Source organism: Bombus terrestris, chromosome 9 (assembly GCF_910591885.1).
Source record: "Bombus terrestris chromosome 9, iyBomTerr1.2, whole genome shotgun sequence".
Lineage (NCBI taxonomy): Eukaryota > Metazoa > Arthropoda > Insecta > Hymenoptera > Apidae > Bombus > Bombus terrestris.
The window spans coordinates 2,176,315-2,196,351 of NC_063277.1; the positions used below are offsets into that span (position 1 = coordinate 2,176,315).

General features: G+C 44.1%; 1 protein-coding gene across 1 annotated transcript in view; it reads right to left on the reverse strand.

The window, feature by feature from the left end:
- Positions 1 to 18,028, reverse strand: part of LOC100647624 (acetylcholine receptor subunit alpha-like 1) — a 162,927-nt gene extending 144,899 nt beyond the window's left edge. The window contains exon 1 of the mRNA XM_003397513.4: positions 15,155 to 18,028. The gene's annotated coding sequence lies outside the window, so the exon portion shown is untranslated. The remainder of the gene's footprint in view (positions 1 to 15,154) is intronic.
- Between the last annotated feature and the right edge of the window lie 2,009 nt (positions 18,029 to 20,037).

The following is a 20,037-nucleotide window of genomic DNA, read 5'->3' on the forward strand; positions in this document are numbered from 1 at the left end:
TGCTGATTGCGCGAATCCGATTTCATCGTTGCGCGCTATTTCCTCAGTGCATTCGTTCGTGGTATGCAAAGCAGATGTATTTCGGTAACCATAGGGGACAACGATTTTTTCAAAAAGTAATGCAAAATTCCCGAGGATGAAAGAACAAAATCACGTGATGACAAAAATAAAATCTAGGGTGTGACGCGTATGTGCTATCAAAAAGAAAAACCGAACCGTGTCACGCTCGACAAGTCCGTAACACGATACATCCAAAGCGAAAGAGGAAATAAATATGAATGCAGAGACCATTAAAACGTGCGTACTACACGGAGAATAGTGAAGTGAGTATGACTTTTGGGTTACATTTTTGTTTCGTTGCGTTTTGAAAGGAGACAGGAAAAATCGAAGCCTGAAGCCTCGCGATATGATCGACGAATACAGCAACGAGCAAACGTATTTGACCGGAAAGAGGTGATTCTGTGCGGTTCTTCTCGTTGATTAAAAGGCTTTCATCTAGTATTGTGATGATCATCTAGTATAACATAATACAATAGAACAAGTGACTGATATTATGTGCAGCCCGTGGATATCGGATTAGTACTAGGTATACAGAAACTTCGCTTTTCTAAGACAAAACGTAATTTATGTAATATCCTTCGGACAGAAACGTTCGTAAAATTGTGGACGTCCTGCAGGATTTTATTTCTATGTCACGTAATTGTATATTTTATCTTTGATTAATAGTTCAACGCGTTAGCTGGGCAGTGATCGAGTATACTGGATACGATAAACGAAAGCTTTGCGAGAATATTCTGTCTGTCTGATTTGTTCGGAATTGAGAAGAGAATGCTACGTTTTGTTTGAAAATAGCCCGAACAATCTGAGTAAAGAAATTCGTACAATGCTGTGTCTTGCTATAAAATAAGCGAGTACGTGTGCATGAAGAAATCAGAGGGGATGAACGAGGATCGCGATTCTTATAAAATGAGCGGCAGAGAATCATCCGACAGCCGACATTTCTATAGTTCATCAGGAAAATCTGCCACTTTCTTATTCCCTCGAATGGTTCCCGTTCATTCCATCGCGTGAAAACCGCGCAAGACTCGGTGCCACGGTGATTAACTGGCAAAAAAATTCAAACCATTGAAGCTGAATGAAAAAATGGGCGGAAAGAAGATGAAAAGGAAGAACATTCAAGAGTAGAAGAAAGAACAAAGCGAAAGTACGTGAACTTTTGCAAGTTTCCTCGTGATCGCTGATTTTTCTAATTGTTTTACACGAATTCAGACTACTCTGGATGTATGCTCACTGAGTGAATTTCTCCTGTTATAGAAGAGATACGTAGGGAAAGATAGATCTTGAAATGGATGAAAAAAGTCCAAAGAACTCGATTAGAAAGTAACTGTGTCTCTGTCAAAGCTGACGTATCCGTCGATATCCGTCATGGAATTTATCCAAACAGAGCATCCGCTTTTTATCGGAGGGAAAGGTAATTTCCTAAGAAAAAGCGTGGTGTCGGCGACATCGCGGGGAAGTTTCGCGACGAGCTCCGAAAATAGATGACGGGTTTAAAGATCGACGGCGATTTATGAGAGAAGATATCGTGGTTGCCGAGTCGATATCGAAAAGAATGCTTCCGCGTGACAACGAATTCACTGGGCGGAAAAATGACAAGAATTTTCGGGACCTGACGTCCCTTCCAACCAACCCTGACGAATTTTTACGACCGTTGGAACCTGCCAAATGGAAGAAAAGAAGCCGAAAGTGTAGCCGTTTTATTGGACCGGTGCCATATTTTTTAATCTAGCAGAGTGTTTTTGCCCATTCACAACGAATTCGACCACGCTCGTTCGTATCACACATCCACGAGGATCCGGTATCGTATTTGGAATGAGTGACGAGCAGCAAATACGCGGTCGGCCAACGAACGATTCACTGGAAAATTGTTATTCAAAATTTGGAAAGCTTGCCATGGATGTGACGCTAATTCCGACGTTAATGACGGGCGTGGCTCGCGCGACATCGCAAAATTCTCATCGTTCGACGACCCGAAACCCGTTGTTATCGATAGTTTTACAGATGTGCAGATTTTGCACAATCGCTTTTCAAGCCTGGTGAACGCTGAGATTTGATCCTGGTTTAACCGCGTTTGGACGTCTCGCAGTACCAATTTATTTTAGAGAGAAAAATATTCTTCTTTAAGAAGGCACTGGTACATGAAGCGATGGTTAACGCTAATAACTTGGGACTTGATCGTGATACCGCGAAATGTAAATAAAAAGACTGCACACGGTGGAAGCGTTACTCCCTTTAATGCAAATTAGCTACCAAGATATACACGGTTGCAGAAATTCTCTGGAGATTTTTGTCAAGAAGACGGAGCACGAGGGACGTGTCCCGTGGAGAGAGATGAAAGATGACTCCGGAGTCGTGGAACTCTTAAAGAAACAAGAGAAAAACTATTTGAATGGTAACTTGGAGCGAGATCCAGTTGGTAAATGGAGTTTCCTTACACACTGGACTTTCGAAACTTTAACAGGCTCATGGAAAAGTCCTTGTGAAAAGTTTCTTCAATGTTTCAAGCCCGATGATCAACCTTCGAGGGCTATTGTGCCCTCAATGCAAACATACGGATAATCGAGAATAGGATACACCGATCGAACTATCCTGTTTCGCCCGATGTCAATCCGCTGCCATTCGAAGGAACACGAGTTTTAACGTCTAAAAGATACAGGTCTTTTTATTAGACGAAATTCTATCGTGATTATTCAGATTACCGCTTTGTCTTGCGATGATCGAATATACGATTACGGTTAAATTACTATAAACGAAAATTACATTACCGACGTTGCTATAACTATTAGGTTGTTCGAAAAGTGTCTTTTTTTTACAGACCCGTCTTTTACAACGATGCATCTTTATGCAAACATGAAACCTAATCTGTTGAACGTTGTGATCTTTATTTTGATAGAACAAAATGGATCATACGTAATTCGATAAAATAATATAAAATGGAAAATGTTGTGTTTAGCAAAATTACATAACTACGTTGCTGTAAGTATTAGAACAGCTACCCGTTACATTTATTGGAAAACTCTAATAAATTTTACTTCGCACCATAAAAGCGAATCAATGAAATTACAATGACGCGAATAGAGCAATGAAGTTACAATGAAACAAGTAAAAAAGAAAAGTCGTGAGACTCGTTCCATTTCACCTAAATATCAGCAGGTGTCCTAGTATATACTATTTTAATTCCAAATTTCATTCCTATTAGAATAATATCTGCGCATAGTATCTTCCATGATTTTCAGAGTATTCAGTGATATAAATAGTTAGATTTAACGAATGTAATGATAAAAAAAATGCTAAGATAAATAGTTAAACATTGAATGTTCGTATTCTTTCTTAAAATCTCGTCTCATTTCGATTTCCACGAAGAATTCTACGTCAGCCTGTGTTTTTCGAGGTTATTCGCTCGCGCTATTATACGGCTGCGTTTACTCTGCCGCGTTTAAAGTACTTACTTTCTTCCTATGGCGCGGACGTTGAGCGCCGGATTTGTGGGCCACTGCGCTGGTTAATTCCCTTTTTCCGTATCCTTCGACCGCCTTCTATTTCCAACCCCTCGAATCTTTCCCCTCTTCTCCATATCAACCCATGAAGAAAGCTAGTCTTTTTTTCTTTCTTTTATTTTCGGCGCTGTCCGTTTATCTGGCTACGCGCTTCAAGTTTTCTATTCCCTCGCCCTTCCAGGCCGCTACTCTGCCAGGCAATGGAAAAACCGTGCAATCATCCGCGTTTTGTTCGCGATCGGGCCCATGAGTTTTGTTATAAATTGCAATTACAGGAGGGAAATTGAAACCGACGTTCTTCCGCGAGGCGTTTGTTCGTTCGTATACGATGAAATTCTGACCAGACCGCGGAATTAAACGCGATGAACCTTGCACCGAAAAATATTTGATACACAGCGTCGGCCTAAATTCGCGATACTAATGAAATCGCACAGACTACGGTTCACAATGAAACGAAAATCAAGAATAACGTAATTGCATTGGAAACTTCATCTACGAGAAAATCAAGTTCAACAAAATGATACACGTACACTTGGCAACTTTTCAAATTAAATTGTAACGCGATTAATTTATTCTTCGTGTTCCTTCTATTTTGGCCCATCTAATCTTCTCTGCTATCGCTTATAACACAAATGTAGACCCACACTGTACGGAAGAAAGAAACGATCCATTGGAGATCGATCAGGCATCGATTTTTGATCGTTTATTAAAAATAATTCAAGGCCTGAAACAGCTCGCTCGATGGCCATAAAATCTCTTTATAGCGAGACAAATGGAGGTCGTCGTACTTAACGAGCACAATTTTTTGCAGCTCGTTTTCTCCTCTTTTCTGCCCCCTTTTTCCGTCCCTCTGTCATCGCTCAACCGGAAAGCTTTCTTCGAGCGTTCAATGAACCCCGTCGATTCCGGGGCGTCGAATAACAATCTAGACGCGTATAAAGTTTCGAATCGTTAAGCGATTCGGACCACGCCATCGTCACAGCGAAACCATAAGCGGTTATCGTCTATCGTGGCCCGCCATTAAAACCACGCGGCAACTGAATTCAACGACCGAAAGTTTTCATACCCGCGGACCTTGGTGTACTAGCAATTAGGAGATCGTGACGCGTCCTCGCATCTCTCTTTAATTATTCTCCGTGTTTCGTTTATCTATATCTGTCAGAAAATTGAAACACCGCTAGCGAAAAGTCAGTTTCATGAACGCAAGTCGACGAAATATACGCATAACATATAATTCAATCGCAAATCAATGCTGTTAATTTATCGTTATAAATTCTAAATTATCAGGTTCGAATCACGATTAAGGATAACGAATCGTTTCATATTGACGAAGATAAAGAGCCTCGTTCATGCAACAGTGTAAACGATTGAAGAACGAAAGGGAGAGAATAAGGGTTGAAATGGAATCGGAAACGTATTCTCGACAATTTCAGGAGGCAAAGGATCCTTTAAAGCGTTTGAACACGCGCTCATGATTTAGTGTTTAACCACGGGATCAGTAATACAGAAAGGAGAGGGTAAAATCAACGAGAAACGAAAGACGGACGAATAGAGATCTATACACGTGCGTTACAACGATAACACGATTGAAAATTCTGAATGAAAGTACAGCCACGTTCGATCTTCTCGATTAGATGAATGTAAATGCGTGATACTCGTGTAACCGGAGAAATTAGCAGCGAAGGTAGCATTTATTATTAAAAATGGAACTCCATGTTCTTTTTATAGCGTTGTCAATATTTGCGCGTTAATACTCCGACGGTTGCACCGGCGGCGGCCCATTTTAATAAAGCAACAACTTTCTACGCGCAACACCCAATAATATCGGTCGACTCGTTTTATTGAAGCGCGATCGCTCGATGATAAACAATAATCGAGAATATCTCGTTTTTCCTGTCTATCGATCTACGGGGGTGTCCTGTAACAGGTGGTACAGCGATGACTTTCCGCAACAGCAAATAAATTGAAAATAACATGTGAAAACCTTTACCGTGTACGCGCGGTTCTGTTTTCGAGAAACTCAATTTTCAAAATATCCACCGGCTGAAATTAGCGAAATTGGAAATCGAGAGGAATGAATTTCGAAGACGAACATACTTGCGCAAACATTCGATTATTTACAAAGTGAGTTTGCTCGGGAGGCAAACACTGCTAAATTACTACAATGCTGCGTCAATTTTAATTCGCCAATTTTCGCCAAGGCTTCGCACGAACTATCAACGTTTTGTAAAATCACCGAATATCAAATACGAATTCGGCCACGTTGATTCCGAGAAAAAGTGCTGTCAGAGATAACGCGACATCCAGGTCGGTAAAAACTGTGTAAAGTATCACGGTAAAGCTTCTATTTAAATAACAAATCAGCCACGCAAGTACGGTGACGTTGTTTCCACCAGAGATTCTCCAAGGCGAAGCACAGCTTCCGCAGATTACGAACGAACACCTGTCAACAAGCCCATAATCGAACTACCTTTGCTTAATTCTATAATTCTTATCTCTCGTTGATACAAAAAATATCCAGAGGAAATCAGAGAATGTCGACTAATGGAGGAGAAATCTCGTGGACGATCGTCAAGCTGGAACTTCTCTGTTAACAACTGTTTAAATGCTTCATGTAACCATGCGAAGAAGTAGTTCACGGTTTAAAGTCACCACTGGACAAGCTCATTAAAAAATAACAATCGTACAATTTCGCCGGACGAGTGTATCTTACTTTTAGCGCGTCCCTCGTGCATCATTCACGAATATGCACCAGTCAGCAGCGTGACCGAGTGGTTTGCAGGAGAGAGAGGCTCGCCACAGGCTGTTCTGAAATTCTTATTTTCTAATTTCCTTGCTTTCCCCGGACTCGGTCACCGCAGTGATACGTACTCCCTCCCCCTGTCCATTTATTTTCTTTGTCCTTCTTTTTCGCCCACTGGCTAACAACACATACGACGCTTAATACTCGCCGTGGAGTGGCCATATTACGGAGGATGCATGAATGAAATTATTATTGCGAAACATTTGCATTACAAAGTGATGTCCATCGGTGTGCGCGGGTGGCCGGTGGCAGAGAACCGTCGAAAGGAGAGAAAAATGGAGCAGTGCCGTGGATACGGGTTCTCTTGGCCTCGGAGTGCAACACTGCCACTTCATAGCGAGGGGCCAACTCGGTCGCTTTAACCTGCATTCGCGACTGCGCCGGCAATAGCCTCGAAATGAAAAATGCAGTCTGTGCATACTTTCCACGACCGGATGAAAATCAACGTCCTCGATACAACCGCGATCAACCCCGTCTTTATAGATTCTTTGATCGTCGTTCGTTTGTTTACCGTCGATATCCTGCGTTTTACATCGAATTCTTGTAGGTATGCGACTATTGTATCAGGAGTGAAGATATCGCAAAAGATAGAAAAATCAAACTATCCTTTTTTCATTTCCTACAAGATAAACGTTTCAGGAATGTTCTCTCCAAATCCTGCGAAGAGTCGTTCGTCTTTATTTTTGCACGTTTGTCGCGTACAATTAAAGGGGAGAAGACACTGCAAGATTACAAAGAATCAATTTCTTTTGTCATATTTCTTAAAAGACGGGAGTAGTTTTACTAAATTCGATCGGTTGAGAGACGACAAAGTATCTGATGATCTCTCGTTCTTAAATGTTAGGATAAACGCAAAAAAGAAACTGTTAAACGTATGTCAATCGCAAGCTAAGCACGTGGCGATAGAAAAATTAATTTGTATTCACTCTAAATGAAACAAATTACAATTCAGTAAAAAGTAGGCCACAGAGACAGCCGAAAAATGGCACGCAACCGTTTAAAACAAACGTTTCGCACGGTGAAATTTAAATGGCAGAGAAAACCACGCAATTTCACAGCGCAATGTATCGCAACCAACGATACTAGCTTCGAAAGCAGCTTTAACCTGCAGTCACCACTAAATCGGTACTGACCTCAAAATGAAAAATGCAGCCTGCTCCGTACTCCCGTTTTCCTACGCGGAGATTAACCTTCTCCATCAGATGCTAAAACATGTCGCAGATCTCTGAGCATGTTACCGTTTGCTCGGCATAAACGATACCGTGATCTTTACTGCTGATTGCAAGAATTTCGATCATGAGTTTTTGTTTTTCTTCGCAAGCCCCCAAGTCCAATTCTCGGGCCGCGCTTTTAACCAATTCGCAAAGACAAGTATCAGGCTATAGCTCCAAAACAACCAACAGGAGAACAATGTAACATGACCAAACATACGGTCGTTAGAGTGAAGTTTGTTGAAATACGTAATTAATTTCAGTAGTAATAGAAAAAATTGTACTGTACTTTTAATACATCATTTAGTAATATTTTAAATAAACAATTTAAATTTCACATGATATTTACACCTGTTGATTCCTTAAGGAAATAGTAAATATTTCTTCCGATCGTTAGTTAGCCATTAATTCGTGTATTTATTAAATTATTTAAATTGACATTCGTTCGTTATTAACATTCCTTGTCGATAATACGAATCGACTAAAACTTATATGTGAAGGATAATATGCAGTATTTATGAATCTATATTTTTTCTCCCATCAGAATAGAAAATGATTAGCAACTGTAGATCGCGGAACATTTTAACGATTTACATCTGAAAATAAACTACTAAATGCGCTATTAGAGACGTAATTATCATAATTCTATAACGCGCTTATATAATATCATGGACAGAGTAATATGTAATACGTAGAAGTTGAAACGTAAACTATGAATTTACCATGAACAGTATATTGCAACAAATAGAAATGAGAAAAGTTAACTACATGTACTTAAAAATACCACAGAATCATATATGAAAATTGTCATTGTCCGTAGAAATGTCCAAAAAGACTTTAACGTATCGGTACGTCGCTTGTTTCGTTTGAATTAAACATCCATATGCTTCACCTAAAGTAAAAGTAAATTTAAAGTAAAAATAAAGACATCGCGCACTCGTAAACAGTTAATCTTCGCTCTGGTGAATAATTCCGTGCTTGTTACCTATCTGGAAACCTTAAACCTTCTATCGAAGCGAGTCTCGAGACGGCATTTACACAACAGGAAGAAAACGAAGAATGTAACGGTGTGTTGTCTGAAAGTTGCCACCACTTCGCGTCACGTTCGACGAACAAACGGGAAGTTCGCGTGAATAGCACGTAGCCGCGGCTATTCTTTCCCTCGGGACAATGGAAAATTGGATACGAACTCGTAAATTCGTGAAAGCCTTACCGAGTAAGCTCAATTTTTTTTAAGAGGAACCGAAGGTCGAAATAATTAAAAGTACACCGATATAGAAAATATTGCCATGATTTTCGACGATACAGGCAGAAGCAACGGATAATGCGAAAGTTTAGCCCGTGGCATCGCGAGTCTTGCGCGAGCAACACGAATTTGAATACCCGCATTCAGATACCAGTTCGAGTGCATCGCTCGAGAGCGATCGATAAAAGGAGGCAAGGAAACGAAGCGCTATGTACACACACTCGACTCGTTAAACAAGCAATTTGATGATTTCGCGGCGGAGTTCCAAGAGCTCGCCATTTCCCTCGTGTTTTCGCGACTTCTTTTTTGTTGGGTGGTACAGCGATCTCACGAGCGAATCCCAAGTTCGCAATTCACGACACACACCGACCAGCCACGTTGCGAGTTCGTACGAATTTCGAGGAATCTGCTGGTAGTTACGCGCGAAACACTTCGGTTGGCCTGCGTTGTTACTTCCGGCGGAAACGTTTGGTTGCCTTCGGCCATTTCGATCGTCCAACACGAGTGAAATGCGGCGTGCGTAACACTCGATACCAAAAATAACTACGTTTGGCATGTGCACGTTTAAACGGAGAATTAAATATTTTCGCGGACGTTTAATAATCTTGATCGTGTATCTCGCTAATTATAACGCTAACAAGTTAAACTATATAGACACATACAGCCGTACATACGTACGAATGTGAACGCGGTGAAATTTAATCATTGGAAAAGTACCTGGAAAATGTAGTTATTAAAATAATTGATTGGAAAAATGGTGTACGCTTACACAGCCGTTAAAGTCGATTCCATCCCGATGGATTGAGAGGACAGAGTACGTACATATAACAAGATTTTCGGGAAACGGAAACCAGGTGAAATCGAAAACGAAAGTTTATCAATACCTACAGCCACGCCCAGTTTCAAATGGCTGTGATTTTGACGCGGATTGCGTTAAACTAAACGTCAACACGATTCGCAAACGACATCAAATGTTTTGTTACCGCGATGAAAATTTCTACGTTATTGAAACCTCGTCATTTCAAAACAAATCGTGAGATTACAAATTTAAAGCATGTACGACCAGTTTATGACTGAACATTAAACGCGGTATCGAGCAAGTTGCACGAGGAAACAAACGGTTTTGAAAGGAAAATAAGCGAAATCGTAGGGAGCCAGACAAATTTTCCACAAGCTTTTCTCGAAAGCAAAACTCCGAGATCTCCGTTACAAACCTGATCCACGTGATCAAAAGAAAAGAAAAAAAAACTGTAGGTAACAAGCGTCAGTCTGTTGGTCTGTTTGCTTCGTTTCAGGGCATGGAAAAAATTAAGGAAACTCTGTTTCTCTGTCTGCAGGACGAAAATCCATCGGAATATCTCGGTTGAGTTAGAGCCGCCGCGTATTCCAGCATCGCACTCTATCACTCAATTACGTTCGAGTAAGAAAATGGAGCAGTGCGGTGGGTACGGTTCACTTGGTTACGTGGTAACACCACCACTTCACAGTGACCGACCAACTCGGTCGCTTTAACCTGTATCCCTAGCTGCACCAGTCGCTACCTTCTAAGTTAAAAAAAAAAAAAAAAGAAAACCGATAAAAATGCGCCTCGATTATTAATTATTGGCAGCCTCGTTTCCCGTCATTAAATCGCCCATATTATCACGCAGGATCGTTTCCTCGTTTCAAAGAAGCACGGCACGATACGCGACTTAGGTCTAACGAACGTCTCGCGATATTAGTTGCGACAAGATCTTGCGATTATAATGAGAAATTATCTCGTTATATTATCGCAAGGGAAAATATTGACGACGTGCCGATAAGATTTGCGGAACAGAATTACGTCGCGAATACGTTTCAAAAAGATCCGAGAGGAAGAGCAAATTGATTCGCGATCGAGCTGGACTCCATTAATTTCAATCGCGTCAAATTCGGATTTAATTGCACCTTTGTTCTGTCCGATCCGTGCGCTAATTCTACAGCTCGTTCTATAAAGATAGTGAGCGTAATTCGGCATAATGTTGCTTCCTCGATCGAATGGAAATACATAGAAATTCGTTACTTAGGTCTTTTACTATATAAATCCTGTACAGTAGTCCTGTCTTTCCCGCCATATTTATAAGTAAGAACGTGAAAGAAACAAACGAAATTCATCCTTAAGAATACTAATTTCGCGATTCTACCCGGATGAGAAATTCAACGTCAACTTTATGGAACCGCGAATTATACGGACGATGAAACGGAAATTCGAAAGGTTTCAACCCGGGAATTCTCGAGGGGAAAAAAGGAGAAAAGAGGATAGAATCGTAGTCGTTCCGGATTATACGATAATACGGCAGTGTTAATCTACTGAAATAGAAAATCGAATCGGAGAGCAAGCGATAAAAGTAGGCGTTACAGGTTGGTCGCCTGCGTGAGCAAACAGCACGATCGTAGAAAATTCGAAGCCGATTAAAAAATCATCGTAAATTCGACGTAGATTAGCCGGAGTAGGCCACGAGTCGCGAATCGATTCTTTTTTCCTTTCTTCTTGCTCGTCCCGTACTGGCTCGATTTTTATCCGCTGGTTGCCAGCCGGTAACCTGATTAAACGCTCCATATAACTTAACGGTGGCTGCCAACCTACGGAATATCTGCTATCTTCGATTTCATGTTAAAACATACGAATGAAAGTTGACACGTTCCATGTTCACGGAACCTGGTCAACCGATAGGACCTTCTAATTCTACGTTTCTGCTTTTCTTCTTACTAATACGACGATAAAATTATTTTATCCTACACGTTGACATCTAGAAATTCGTTACGATAACAATTAACGTTGGTTAAAAAAGCTGTGAAATCGAATGAAGCGGGTGCTTCGGCGTATTTCAGCGATTCGCGAGGGAAGATCCTTCTCTCTAACGCGATTCCACGGTGAAGAAACACGAATAGATGACTTTTTGTACATCGACCTGGTATATAGGGTGGAATTAATATTCGCGCGGTAAAAGGTGGAAAGTTTGACGAATTAATTCCAAGCGCAGCCGGATAGTTCGGCGTTTTCCCCGCGAAATACCTGGCATCGGGTCAAAAGAAGAAAGGAAGTTTCACGTCACGCAAAGAACCTTGGCGAACGTGACGAGCCAACGGGAAATCTGAACACCGCAGAGGTGCAGGCAGATGTTAATTCGAATGTAAATTTCGTCCCTGTATGGAACCATGACGGGTAGATCATAAATTTGAATAATATCAATATATCCCGGTCGCTAAATCACGTTCACGTCGTGCCTAGGCGAGACGATTGACTGACGATGACAGTCCTCTCGCCCTTAATGGTGTTTCTTGTATCGACATTTTATAATTCCTATCGTCGTCCTCTGAAAAAGCTGCATTCTTACGAAACGCTTAATCATTTTGTAACTGAATAAATTCAAATTTCACTTGTAATTTTCCAATATGTAGAGATACGAATGCTATTCATTAATCACTTTCCTCCAAATACATCCTTTACGTTGCACTTAATTGTGTAGGATTAATCATTTTGACCGCTTCTCCGTTTGTAAGATATGCCATGGAGAATAGAAAAACAACGGAGCAAGCAATGTAACGTATTGAACGAATAAAATCCATGGTTGAAGATTTATACTGGAAAAAAAAGAAAATGAAAAAAACGATAAACGAATATCTTTCGTCGCGGATATACGATAATACCGGCTTCTGAAAAACCGATGTTTCATCGAAAATTGAATGGTAACGCGCTAGGATAGAGTGCTTTAATCAAGGATTCGCCGATAAAATGACATCGAATCGGGGCGCTGCGGAAGTGCCACCACGTCAGCAGGTTTTGACCATTCGCTATTCCTGCATATCTATAGAGACCTGAGTTCGCCTGACACGCCAGGAAGTGTCAGGCTTTATCCGGAAACGTCGCGGTGACGATGAAACGCCCCTCCACCCCAAAACGCTGATCGAACGCTTTCGATCCCTTTAACTCAGGTTATCGCGAAAATTTCAAAATCACCATAGAATTCGAGTCATTGTTGTTTCCTAACCGGATACGACGCATCTTGCTCGTATATACATAATTCTGACGCGTAGTATCGAAAACCACTATATCAAGGAGAAAGAGCAATAGAATAAAATGGAAAAAGAGAATGGATTTGTTTCACGAGCAATGAGATTCATGGACATCCGAACGAAACATTCGGGCGCGCCATCAGCTCGTATTTATTGGTCGCATAAATGTTCAGTGGAACGTTTGCACGGTAGATTTGATGGACATTCCGCGGATAAGGCATAGAAATTTCGATGAGCAGACAAACGGCGATAGAATTTGTCAATGGCAGCAGCGTGTTGTTTTTAAAAACAACACACGACGGTAAGGGAGTTTGTTTACAGTAGCAGTTAATGATTCGCATGGAAAGATCGATATTAGGAAAATGACGGGTGATTGGTAGCACGATCGGTAAATCAGTCGCAATAAACACCGTTATCGACGATCGTGATTCAAAATGTTATCTTACGATAACACGAACAAATGAGAGGATTAAAGCACATTCACCGAAGTATGGCCGGGTTAATTTAGCAGTAACAACGGGACACGCGCGCGATCCCGTTCGCCAAGTTAAAACACGGTTTACATTGCAGAGGAACGTGCTGTCAATGGACCAATGAAAAATACTGTTCCGCAGATCGCGCGTCAGTTCACGTCACACGAATACATCGCAAATATTGTCAGCAAAGCAAACGGAAATTTTAATCGTGACGGATTCGCACGTTCCAAAACTATCTGCTCGACGGCTGTGTGCAGCCGTGTCGCGTCGTTTTCACCGCGCAACGTCGCAACTAGGAGAACGGAGCCGCAACGAAACAGTGGGAACGATGGTTTCTCGTTTAAAAAATTTCGCTCGGATCCTTTCCATTTAGAAGTTGACAAAACGTAAAGTATCAATAAAATATCCGAAAGGAACGATATACCCAGAGGGAAAAGGATACACGCGAGAAAGACAGTAAGAGAGAAGGGGTGGGTGGTGGGAGAAAAAGAGGAAGAGAGAGAGAGAGGGGGAGAGAGAAACTAGAGGACTACGCCCAGGACCACGGCACCCCTTGAAAGCACTCCGACGTTTTCGCGCGATTCCATAGGAGCTTTCGGATGGCTTTCCTTGGTAAAAGTTCGAGAGAGGAAGCAATTTATTCGTCGTCTTGGGTAAAGACGCGCTGCAAATAAGAAAAAATATTTCCACTCTGTATTTAACTAGGATTTCGAGTCGATCAATCGTCTATTCGTTTTCCGAATTAATTTCTTTCCAACGAAACAGAAAATTTCTTTCTTTCTTTCCCTACAGCGATACGATAGTTTTACGCTTTGTCTTTCGAGTCGTAGCATATACGTCGATCTTTAATTACAAGAACGGCAGAGGAATAAGTGTAGGAAGCTGCTTAGCAAACAGCAAGTACCTACGCGAAACGCTAATTTTGATTTTTCTTTGGAATGGCAAGAAGGAATGTTACCTTGATCCGTGCACAAAGTTCTGTTAGATTTTAAGATTGGAGTTACAAAAGCGACTACAGATTGGTAACAGGCGGATCGGTAACAGGAACGGTCTAAAAGGGAGAGTCCCGAAGAATGCGATTATTTATCTATCAAACGAGAAAAGTTACGTTTTAACTTTCCACCTTATCAAAGTCGAGGGGGAGAAGAATTTAATTATACGCTTTTGTTTTACTCGCGAGGGTGAACACGTGACAACAATAACACTCTTAATTATTCACATCGACTAATTAAATTAATTCACACATGCGTTCTAAACATCTCACGACCGTACAATTGTCGCGAAATTTCCGTCGTCGCGACTTTTTCATTTATTCGTGTAAATGGAACGCTTCTGGCGTTTTACTATTGTTACATTAAGGGCAATTGCTTCGCTTTGGACATTGTAAGGGGTTCATTGACACGTTCCAGCGAGGACGATCATATATTTCTACCTATGAAAATAAGAAAACAAAACAAAAGCTGAAAGTTTGGTCGTAAGAAACAATAACGAAAATATGTTGTACGAAGAACGTAAACACGTACGTAAATATACATAGACAGCGTCATTTCATACGCGAACAAAAACATTGTAAATTTAAAACGTTCGCGAGGAAGGCTGTATTCTTGAATTGAATATTTCCGCGACAAACTAAACAAAACCATTATTAAGAAAATGATTAAAAATCCGAGTTTAAAAGGAGAGTAGAAATGATCGAAAAACACAAGCTTGAAGAAAGTGCGTGATGACGTGTAGAGTCGGTTAAACACACGAGGCTTAACGAATCCAACGTGACACGGTGCAAGTGGAACGTCTAAAGAGAGAAAAGTAAAATAAAGTAGACTCACGTTGCTCTGCCGGCGGGTGGGCACATTGCCCGCGGGCGTCGATGAGGAGTAACGGTGAAGGACGAGCTACCGTATCCCAGGCTTGCTGTGTAGGGAGCACGAGGACTTGGTGCGCCGTGCCGATTTACCCGCAGCAGTCCCCAGTCCTCGTCGCGTGGCCGTGGCGCACCCGCACATATCCCCCACGTACTCGACGTCGTGGTCGTAGTGGCTGCTGTCGCCGGTGCCGTCGCCGCCGCCGCCGTGACCGTCGTCGCGTCGTAGATACTCGTCGTCGTAAACGCGTCGCGCGTCAAGCCAAAGACGTAATCGCGGTTGTCGTCGTGGTCGTAGTCGTGGCCAGTCACCGGGGGACCGTCACCGAGACGCGCGCGAATACCAGCCCTCGTAGCTAGCCGAGAGTCGACCGCACTGCGGGTACGCGGCTATCGAAACGACAAACCGGCCGGCCGGCACTAGCAGACCTGCTAACCCGTCACACGAGGGATCGGTAGACGGCACACCAACACACCAACACCCACCAGAGGACCACGCAGCACCACCAATAGGTAAGATAGACGATAATAGCCCCGAGAAGAGATCCGGACGGCACAACAACAGCACTGATACTAACGAGTAACGAGACACCGTACGACACGCGTTACCTACGCGCTACCAGGCCTTCGATGGCCCGAGACCGTACGAGCCAGCTACTACGGCACCGCCGTCTACTACAACTACTGCCAGCATGAGCGTACGAGCTATAATCATCATCAACATCGACTGCAAGCCGCTAGCGATAATAAACTTTCCCTTCCCCATCAGGCTCGTCGTTGTTTTCATCGAATGCGTTGTTTTCCTCTGCGATACTTCTTCCACGTTCTTCCTCGTCGTCTTAATCGTACTCGTCGTAAACGTCAGCGTGCTGCGAGTCGTTGAGACCGTCGTCCTGATCACGCTCGAGCCGTTCGTTCGCAACCTGTTCGTTCTTTTGGGCGACGATGCGTTCGTCATGGTTCTACGGCAGAAATCCGACGGTACGACCCAACTTGCCATAACCGGCGGGATCTAACGGCTCCTACCAGCCGCCAGCTCCACGACTGCGGATTTCTGCCTGCTCCGTCTCCTCTTCTGCCTGCTTCTCCTCGTATCCCTTCGACACGAACTTGCACCTTACGATGTGATGCGACAACCACGATCCCGATTCGAGGATCCACCGGATCGCTGCGAACCACCGCGACCACGACACCCTGCTCCTTCCTCCTTTTCCTCTTTCTTTTCTTTCTATCCGACCAACTTTCTATCGCCCGCGGACTCGAATCATTCGCTGGCGATGTTACAGCACGCGCGGCAGCCCGCATAAGCGGCGACCGCCTCTTCCACGAGGCTGACGACGATCATTCACCGCTCGGAGCACCCACCACTACACCACTACCACCACCACTACCATCACTATCGGCCACCGCCACCCTGAAGCCACGCTGACCTCCTACCGACTTTCGTCTCCTCGACACACCTTTCTCTTCCTCCTTCCTCTCCCTCTCTTCCACCTTTTCTGTCCGTTTCTCCGCGATATATACGTACATACGTGCACCGCGTCTAGCCAACCAAACGGAAGGCTGCTATTTCAGCCGTGTCGATCGTTTCGACTAGCCTCCAACACCGCTCCGACTCTTTCATGATTCTTGTTCTCGTCGTGTTTTCGACTTTGCCCGTTCTTCAAGAATCCCACCGTGTTCCACGCCACCGTACTCTCACCAAACACTGCTAACAACAGTAACGGCAGCAGCAGCAGCAGTAGTAGTAGTAGTAGTAGTATCAGCAGCAGCAGCAGCTTAGCCACCGAAATCTAGCGTCTCCTCACCGCGAAGCTGCGCTGCCTCCGTTCCTTCCGTTTCCTCGAATACGAATGCTAGCGGCTGGCTCGCCGTGTTCCCGTTCCTGTTCCCGATCCCGTTCCCGTTCCCGTTCCCGTTCTCGCTCCCGTCACCGCACGTACATCTGTATATGTGGCCGTTGCTCCGTTTCCCTTTAGATCTTGCTGGCGTGCGTGCTTACGCGCGTGTACGTGGTTAGGCGCGTGTCGATCAGTCACAGCAGAGTCAGTCACTTCACTCACTCACTCGATGCGCGCGTTCTCTCGATCCTTGCACCGCTGCGGGTCCTGCACCAGGGAGTCGTGTCGGTGCAGCAGGCACTCCCAGGACGTGTCTCTCTCTCTCTGGCAATGTTCCGACCGAGCAACCCACCTTAGCACTGACGCTCTGCCCGTTCCGAGGGTGGAAAGAGGAGGAGGAGAAGTGGGACGGGGGGGTGTTGTGGCGAGCCGTATCTCTCCCTCTTGCTTGCTCTCGTTCGCGCATTCGACCCTCTTCGCTCGTTCTTCTCCCTCCTGCCGTGCCCGCCGCTTCTTCTCTTTCGCTCGTTCGCCGCCTCGCTCGCTATACTCAACGCTTAGAGTCTCTCTCCGGTTAGAGCCCCACCGCACAAGCCACCCTGCGCCCCGGGAGCCAATACCAACCCATGTGGAAGCCCCGACGCGAGACGCTGGCGATGACTTGCGAAGTCGACCGAACGTACCCGAGCCGCCGCCACCCCTGCGCGTAACCACCGCCGCTCGCTGCCATCCTCTCTCGCTCGTGCTCGCTTTCGTCCTCTCTCGCGCGATCGTGTACAACGACCGTGATCCCCCACCAGCCAGGTGCCGCCCCTGAAAGCTTGCGAAGCCCGCAAAACACGACGCGCGGCCATGTGGCAGCACCGACAGGACCGGCTACGAAAAGCTCCGAACTCTTCCGAGCTTCCACGAGCCTACCCCGAGAGAACGCGAGACCATGTGGAAACCTCGAGGCGGCGACGCGCGGACAGACTTGTAAGCTACTCCGTTCTTCCGTCCTTTCGTCCTGTTCGCTATCCAGATTTATAGCGAATCAAAAGCTTATCCAATCGAAACTTTTGATAGAATGGAATCTCGATTCTAGATAGCTTTTCTTAAGCTCTATTTCTCTCTCTCTCTCTCTCTCTCTCTCTCTCTCTCTCTCTCGTAACGATGAGAAACGTTATTGTTATCGTTATTCTTATATAAATAGCCAGTGGCGTGAAAGAAGAAGATGCAAACACCATAAACATCGATTGTATTCTATTTAATCTGTATAAATTTTAGGATCCTGAAGGATCGGATAGAGAAGGATCTCTGCTGAGAATTTTCTCGAAATAGATACGTCCGATGCACGGCACTGTGCACGACCCTCGCCGAGCATCGACGAACGGCCCTGTCTCTCTCTCTCTTTCTTTCTCTCTCTCTTTCCCTCTCCCTCTCCACTCCCTTCCCTATCTGCCCCGTGCTTTTCGCTCCACTTGTATGTGTTCAGCATCTCGCCTACCCTCTGTCCTTCCTCGTTGCTGTTCTCTCCACGAGGTATCCCAGTCGATACTGACACTGGCGGTGCGAGGTCGACTCGTCAGAGGGTGCTGAACGGAGTGCAGAAGCAGCAAAGGGGCTCGGGGTAGTTAGGAAAAAAGAGAGAATGCTTTATGTTACTCTCGTCGTTCTCTTTTCCCTCCTTTTCCCCATTATTTCCCTTCGTTTCTCTGTTCTTCTTTTTCTCTCTCGTGCGCTATCCCTTCCTTTATTCCTGTTAAAATTGTACAATAGAAACGAAGCCTTATCCGATGCGGACATATCGGACATAGCCTCCGCAGTCTCTGTCTTCCTTTCTTCGCCGTATTTTTGCCCGTTTCTCGCGTCTCTGCGTCCTTCCATCCTCGAGTCCTTCGCCGTTGACGAGCTCGAAATTGTTACGTTTCGTGAAACGGTGAGAGGATTTTCCGAGATCTCCGACGCTAAAGGGCAAAGACGTTAATGGGTCAGCCGTATGAATGGATATCGTTATCGATGATCGTAGCAGAACGCGTAATCGTCCGTGAAAGGCGACGCTGATAAATAAAATTTCTAAGCATCCACCGTAGACGCGGTAGATGAAAACTGACAGATTTCGATAGTCGCGTTAACGTCGAATTAAGAGATAACGTTACGATCTAACGCGTTCGGCTGTAATTCTTTCGATTTTAAGCCCCTTTGTCGAAAGCTGGGAAAACTGCATCGTGATATCACGGCCTGGAATAATATGAAATCTACGGGGCTTTGTTGTACACGCGAGGCAGAGTAATGAAACGATACGCAGCGGCAATTTGCGCGGATTAACCGCTGCCAGAAGCACGAGATCTTGTCCCGTGCAACAAAGGAAAAAAGAAACGAGAAGAGAGAAAACGAAACGTTTTATTGAATTATTAAGAGCGCAAAAGGAAAGTGCATTAATGCCGCGTCGGTGGCGAACTAAGACCGAAATGAAACGATACAAATCGAAATGAACCGTTGTAACTTGTTGAGCAAGCGACGAGAACGCGTCAAGGGGTTGGATATTGACTGAGATCTGTTTACGCGAGGACTCGAGATCTCTTCCACGCGTTTCACCCGCCCCGAGAATAAAGCGGCGGCTTTCCACTGCTTTTGCTTGACCTGTTCGATCTCCCGTGGTCATAATATACATTGTATATTATATACAGCGGTGAGTTTCAGAAGGGGCAAGAGTCTTTTAAGTCCGACACCAAATCCATCGAAACTGAATGATCCTGTAATTGCGTTGCGCGATGGATATAATAGCTAAAAGTAAATAACGGGAGGGTGGAGAAATAGTTGACGAGAGTTTCGCCTTGATATAAGGGAAGCATAAATGCGAGCAGGCAGGCGGCGATCGGTTCTCGATACGTTTCAAATTTTCCAGCGAAATATTCGCGTAATCGTGGATCGCAGAGGCTACCGTTAATGGGAGCGAAACGGGTCAAATCGAGGAAAATATGTGACAAGCGCGTACACGTAAATGCAGCTAGGTACGCGAGACAAC